Here is a 7,191-nt window from a genome sequence, read left to right as displayed (position 1 = left end):
ACCTGTTACACCCATTTGTCTCAGGTTGGCAGGGCCTGATACAGTATAGTGGCAAAAACAAATATATTATATTGTGGGTGGAAATGATTTCATTCTAAGACTTGAATATAAAAATTAAATGCTGAAATAGTAAATTCAAGCCACCCACATTAATGGGGTTTTTTAGTACACTTGCACTGTATGTGCTGTCATTCTACAGAGATAGTCTGCCCCAAATCCATCATATGTAAACATGGTCTTAAAGCGACTCTGTACCCACAATCTGTCCTCCCAAACCACTTGTACCTTCGGATAGCTGCTTTTAATCCAAGATCTGTCCTGCGGTCCGTTTGGCAGGTGATGCAGTTATTGTCCTAAAAAAATACTTTTAAACTTGAAGCCCTGTGCCAAACGGGAATTTCTGTGCCCTAACTTTGCACCACCCCTCCGTCCCTCTTCCCAACCCTCCTCATCATTAGGAATTCTCCAGGCAAATTGCTTCCTATTCCCCACCTGTGGCAGCCCGGCACATGGGCTGGATCGTTAAGGATGTTCAGCATGGAGAAAATGTTTCAGTGGCATTCCTAATGATGAAGAGGGTGGGGAGGAGGGACTGAGGAGTAGTGCAAAGTTAGGGCACAGATACTGCCGTTTGGCACAGGGCTGCAAGTTTAAAAGGTTTTTTTTTAGGACAATAACTGCATCACCTGCCGAACGGACCACAGGACAGATCTTGGATTAAAAGCAGCTATCCGAAGGTACAAGTGGTTTGGGGGGGTCAGATTGTGGGTACAGAGTCGCTTTAATGGCCTGAGTAGAGATGCCCATGATCCAGGTTAAGGCTGCGTTCACACTACGTATATATTTCAGTCAGTATATGTATATTTCAGGCAGTATATTTCAGTCAGTATTGCAACCAAAACCAGGAGTGGATTAAAAACACAGAAAGGATCTGTTCACACAATGGTGAAATTGAGTGGATGGCCGCCATTTAATGGCAAATAGTTGCTGTTATTTTAGAACAACGGCTGTTATATTGAAATAATGGCAGTTATTTACCGTTATATGGCGGCCATCCACTCAATTTCAACATTGTGTGTACAGATCCTTTCTGTGTTTTTAATCCACTCCTGGTTTTGGTTGCAATACTGACTGAAATATACTGACTGAAATATACATATACTGACTGAAATATACGTAGTGTGAACGCAGCCTTACACAGGGCAGTTTTGTTTCAGTTTTTGAAACTTGAATACTAAAGGAAGGAAAGCATTTAATTTTTTTTTTTTATTGAAAAGGTGCTCAAAAAATACAAAATGGGCAGCGTGGGGACTCTTTGGTCAGCTCTGTTGCCTTGCAGTGCTAAAGTCATAGGTTTGAGTCTGACCAAGAGCAAGATTTGCATGGAGTTCACATGTCTGCATGTGATTCCTTCAACACTCCAAAAATATACTGACAGTTTAAAGGGGTTATCCAACTTCAGTCCTTTGGATAGGCCATCAGTATCAAATTGGCGGCTCTAACACCCAGCATTCCCACTTTGAAGTCGCTGTAGCACTCATGCAAAGTACTTGCAATGTTGTCCCATTCACCTGAACAGTAGAGATGATCGCACAGCAGAAGATCTTAGGTTCTATAGAACTCGAACCTTGTCGAACCTTCCGCATATGATTCTCAATGCCTTCCTGCTCCGTGGGGAAGGAGGAGACAGCCCGGGTACCACCTGGAATTCTAGGATACAGCCTATGACCTAGGCTGAATCCCGGAATTCCAGGCGGTACTCGGGCTGTCTCCTCCTTTCCCACGGACTGGGAAGGAATCGGAAATCAAATGCGGAAAGTTCGAGAAGGTTCGAGTTCTATAGAACCTGAGATTTTCCGCTATTCGATCATTTCTACTGAACAGGGCGGAGCTGCAGTTTCTTGCGCTACTACTAACAGTACAGCACAAGTAAGGATAGGCCTGGGTAAACACTGGAGAGGCTGTTCGTTCAGTTGGTTAACCCCTTTAATTGGCTTCTTATGAAAGTTAACCCTAGTGTATGACTGCAATAGAGACGTTAGATTGTCCCATATGTGTCCTGTATGAAACAGGGAATAGGTCACCAATATACAAACTAACTCAAAATAAGCCCAGTTACCATTTTTAAGCCACAGGGTTAAGATAAGCATAGAGTCAATGGTCTAACATTTTCAGGACTAGCTAGCTACCCCGACATGCTGAGAGTTGTAGCTTTGTATCATCTGAAGAACCAGAGGTTGATGCTTTCTACTTCCAAGATGTCGATGCTGGTGGCTCTAAGGTAGGGATGGGGAACCTTTGGCCCTCCAGCTGTTGCAAAACTACAATTCCCATCATGCCTGGACAGCCAAAGCTAAAGCTAAAGGTAAAGCTGCTTACATTGCTTTTTTTTTCTCATCATCAAGTTATTCTGTTTTTATTAGTATTCTGTACCTTCAATTACAGTGACGTCAACTTGTTTTTCTATACATGTGTAAACCACTGTCAATATGCCCTCATTGCTATTTTTCTCTTATATAAGCACAATATTGTCCTGAGTGGCACAGAATATATTGCAGAACAAAAATAACTATATTGGTATGAAATGGTCCACGAGCGATACGTGTCGAACAGAGAGCTCCATGCCTGGGGTCTGGTCACACTGATTGCATATACATAGTGGCGATAATATTAGCTACTGTCATATAGTTGTATGATAGCGCTGCATATATTACTGCATGAAACATTGTCTCTACACCAGTATTTTTAATGATTTGGAATGTCTTTGATACTGATTTAGACTGGATTCTATATTTTCAAGCTGCATGGAAAGCAATAAAGAATATAATTTACAATCTGTTTTTTTTATGGCAATTCTTTTAGCTTTTCTTCTTGAAAGGGACAGTTTTCTATTTTCCAGACCAGAAGACCAGATACCTTTTTTCTTTGCATAAAGGCCACTCACTGCAGGGATGGTCTGGTTCTGCTAAGACCCAACAGATGACTATAGATACCCAGGACCCAGCGATCACGATTGCCAGAATAGAAGGCAGTGGCTATAATAATAAACCATCCCTGCCTTGTAGTGGCATGATCTCATGGGCCAATGCTGTACAAGGTTTTTTTGTAGAAGTCTGCTGAAGTTTAAGAGATTAAAAAGTCACTTATTTACACCCATACACAACAAACAAACCTGGCTGATCCGACCAATTTCCCATGGGACCAGCTAATAATCTAGTCATGTGTATGGTGGCCTCCAGACTCTCCTCCAAAAACATCTTTTGGATTTTAACTGATCCTTGATTTGATTCTGGGAGATATAAGCCACCACCAGAGAAGAAGAGTCTGGCAGCTGCTTTCTCTTGAGAACACATACACTGTGTAACGCTTCCAGATGAGACTCACCAGTAGTGGCACCATCATGTCCGCTCATCTGCTGTGCTCCATGTTCATCCTGGGACTGCTTCTGTCTAGGCTTTATCGAACATCGGGAAAAGCTAGGTTTGATCAAACTCGAACCTAGCCGGACCTTCTGCATTTAATTGCTGATGCCTTCATGGTCCGTGCGGAAGGAGGAGACATCCCGGGGACTGCCTGGAATTCTGGGATACAGCCTATCACCTAGGCTGAATCCTGGAATTCCGGGCAGTCCCAGGCTGTCTCCTCCTTCCGCACGGACCATGAAGGCATCAGCAATTAAATGTGGAAGGTCTGGCTAGGTTCGAGTTCGATCAAACCTAGCTTTTCCCGATGTTCGATCAAGCCTTCTCCTGTCTTCTGGCATCTTTTTCCCTCTTCTGCTGCAATGACACCTCTAGCCACTACGGCCAACACATGTGGCCAACTGCCCTGGATTTATAGAGGCAGCTTGTTTCTACCTGCTACTGCTGTCTGCCAATCCATAGCCATTTAAACCAGCTTCACCTACTGTGTTCTGCCTGAGCATTGTTGAATTGTTGCATTCCAAGTTAAGGTGTGTTTCTGCTATTCTGCTCTCTGTAAATTCTCACCTGTTCTTCGGATTATGCTTACTGCCTGACTTCTGAACCGTGTGCCTCATCCTGTTGCCGATTCGGATTGCCTGACCTGACCCTGAAGCCGCCTGCCCTGATCCTTCACCTGTCTGACTATGATACCCTTCTCATCCCTGGTACTGTGCTGTCAAACCCAGGTTGCTGACCACGCATACTCTGTCTGTTCACCTCTCTTCGACTCTGTCTTGTTCTTGGGAACCAGCTGCACTGGGACCACACTTGTGGAGTGAACTGGTGTTCTCTAGACCAACTTCCACTGCCTGAAGTGCGTTAAAGGGTGAAGACCTACAGGGCACTTGGACTCTGCTTCTTGGTGTGGCCCAATGCCAAACTAGTTGAGTAGCACAGTGAGTCCACACTTGCTGTCTGTTATGGTGTGTTTACACAGAAGGATTTCTTTGACAGATTTGCCAGGAATGGATTTGAGAAGAGGAGAAATCTCTGACTTTCCTTTATGACCTGTTCCTTGTATATAGTCTGTTCCTGGCTTTGGCTTCAGAAATCTGTCAGATAAATCTGTGTGAACACACCCTAACACACGCTTGGCATTTGTATGGGGTAATGATAAGACATAGCTTATTAGCTCATTAGCCAAATGAGCCATTGGCCAACACCTATCTAAAATGCTATAAGGTGTTTGAAGACATCAATTCTTTCCTCTACCCATTGAAAAACCCAAGATAAGCATGTGTGTTTATTGGGGGATCAGGATAAATAGTTCATGACAATGAGTGTATGGTAACTGTTACAAGATTGGATGCCATATTAAAGCGTAACTGTCATATTTTTTTTATTGCAGAAATCAGTAGTATAAGTGATTTTAAGAAACTCTGTAATAGGTTTCATCAGCCAAAAAAGCCTCTTTCTGTACTCAAGAAGCAATCTCCCAGCCTCCCCCCCCTGACTTCTTATCTGTGCATTATCAGGCAAACACGTCTTCATTACAGAGAAGCCAGTGAAGACGGGCTCTGCTCTCTCCATTGTAAGCCTATGAAGGGGGGAGGGGCTGAGGGAGATGAGGGAGCAGGAAGAGGTGACATGAAGGTCAGCTGTTTGTAGACTCTCAGGGCACCTAAAACGAAGGATTCAGTGGTCAGAAAGGTTAGTGCTTATCTATGAACTTACTGAGAGAAGATTGCAGGGTGTTGTGCTGTGCAGGACTGCTCCGTGCTCAGTCACTCCTAACAGCCCCTCCCCTCTCCATAGCCACATAATGGAGACAGAAATCCTGCTTCATCTGATGTGAGGGGGGAGGCTGGGAGATTGCTTTTTCACTACAGAAGGAAACTCTTTTAGTACATAAAACCTAATACAGAGTTTCTTAAAATCGCTTGAACTGTTGATATTTAATGTTTTCAGAAAAATAACAGTTACGCTTTAAGTCAGTCCTCCCTGATAACAATGGGACATTGAGATGATATAATGTACACCATCCCATCGCTCACAGTTTCCACAGTTTATCCACATGAATTTCAAGACAGAATGATGTGCAATATCAGACACAGCATATAGACAAGAGTGGAGCTGAAAGTGTGGCTATATCTATGGCTATATTTGTCAATGTAAAAAAGAGAATGCAGCGGCAAAGAAGAGCAATTGGTTACAGTCATTTAATTGAACAAATGAAATATCTCTTCAGGGTTGACTGATTTCTGGGCATTGACATCAGACAATTGACTACACCTTCCAAGGGATACACTCAACACGACACACAACAGTATACCTAAATATGGTACTGACCCCAGCAGGACAAAGCTACCATGTGCCAACGTATCCTTCTGTAATGCACCGCTCTTCTGAAAGGTTTCGGGAAGTCTGCTTGTCCAGCGCAGGGACCTGGGGCCTCGTACTACCCATATAGGACGTATATGTAAGTATGGGTTTTTCTTCTTCTCTCAACTACACTATCCCTGCAGAATACAAAGCTAAACTGAACAGGGCCCTCAAGACTCTCCTCTCACTTCTGTTGTTCCAGCTTCTTCTACCTCTCACCTGCACCTGCAGTTACGAAAGCTGCAACAGCCAACAGCACCCCACGCTGCTATGCTGCAAATGCCAGTGGGATCCGACATTGATCATGTAGGACAAGTTATTGGGCATCTCCTAAAGCCTAGGAGATTGCGTGCCGCAGAATCCAACTGCATCCCATCAGGAAATGGAGCCATAGCCTTACCTTCAATGCTACTCATAAGGTAAGTAAATATATAGGTTAGCTCTAACATTGAATAGCACTGGGTTGTATGAGTCATAAGATAAACAGTAATCCGCAGACAGTCAATGTTTTTTCAGAGCCATTTTTGCAGTGGTTTCCATGGATACTGAATTAGGCGTTCAATCCTTTTTTTTTCCAGAGAACCAAGAAATAAGAAATGGCATCAACAGAAACTGCTCTTTATTAAAGGCCATTGCATTTGTCGGATATGGTCCAATCCCAGATTTAAACTCTGGAATGAAAGATTCACTTGGGTGGATTGTTCCTCAGCCTTGGATTGACCATGCAGATTGGACAGAGCACGCGTTTGTCACTTAACAATTAGTTTTAGTTGGTTAATTTGCCGTTAGAACAGAAAGTTCTTTTCTATTTCAAACAGCGCCAGATTTGCTTACAGGCTGTGTTCGGTATTACAGCTCAGCCCTATTTAAATAAATGGTGCAGATTTCTGATACCAGTTATCTATCTAAAAGGAACCAATCACTAGATTCAGTTCTACATACATTGTTATAAACCCCCCAGCACTGTTTCCGAACATGTAATTGATTGCTATCAGCTTTTCCATCATAGCCCCCCCAAATTTCCCACGCCATATGTGAATTACCCTGATGTAGTCATGTGGGCGGTCCTCAGCAGTGAAGTAGTTATGGCTCTCTGAAAGAGGAGGGGCCTGCAGCGTTATGGAGGGGCCGCCCTGTAATGATCCCTTAATGCTGACGTCATCATTGGGCAACCAATCCCCGCTTGGTGTTTCCTGTACTGAGCATGTCCGGCCCAGATGTGCCATGCATTTACAGATGAAACAATTCTACCCATAAAATAAACTGTGTGGCCATAAGGGATGCTTTAAGGGAAATTAGAAATGGAAAAAATTGGGGTTTTATTTTTTTTTTTTTTTGGGGGGGGGGGGGGGGTTGGGATGGGGGGATATCCCCCAAATTTAAAACCATGACTGCCCAATAGTGC

This window comes from Dendropsophus ebraccatus, chromosome 13, assembly GCF_027789765.1.
Source record: "Dendropsophus ebraccatus isolate aDenEbr1 chromosome 13, aDenEbr1.pat, whole genome shotgun sequence".
NCBI lineage: Eukaryota > Metazoa > Chordata > Amphibia > Anura > Hylidae > Dendropsophus > Dendropsophus ebraccatus.
The sequence above is the reverse complement of the archived record's forward strand: the minus strand, read 5'-3'. Positions refer to the sequence as shown.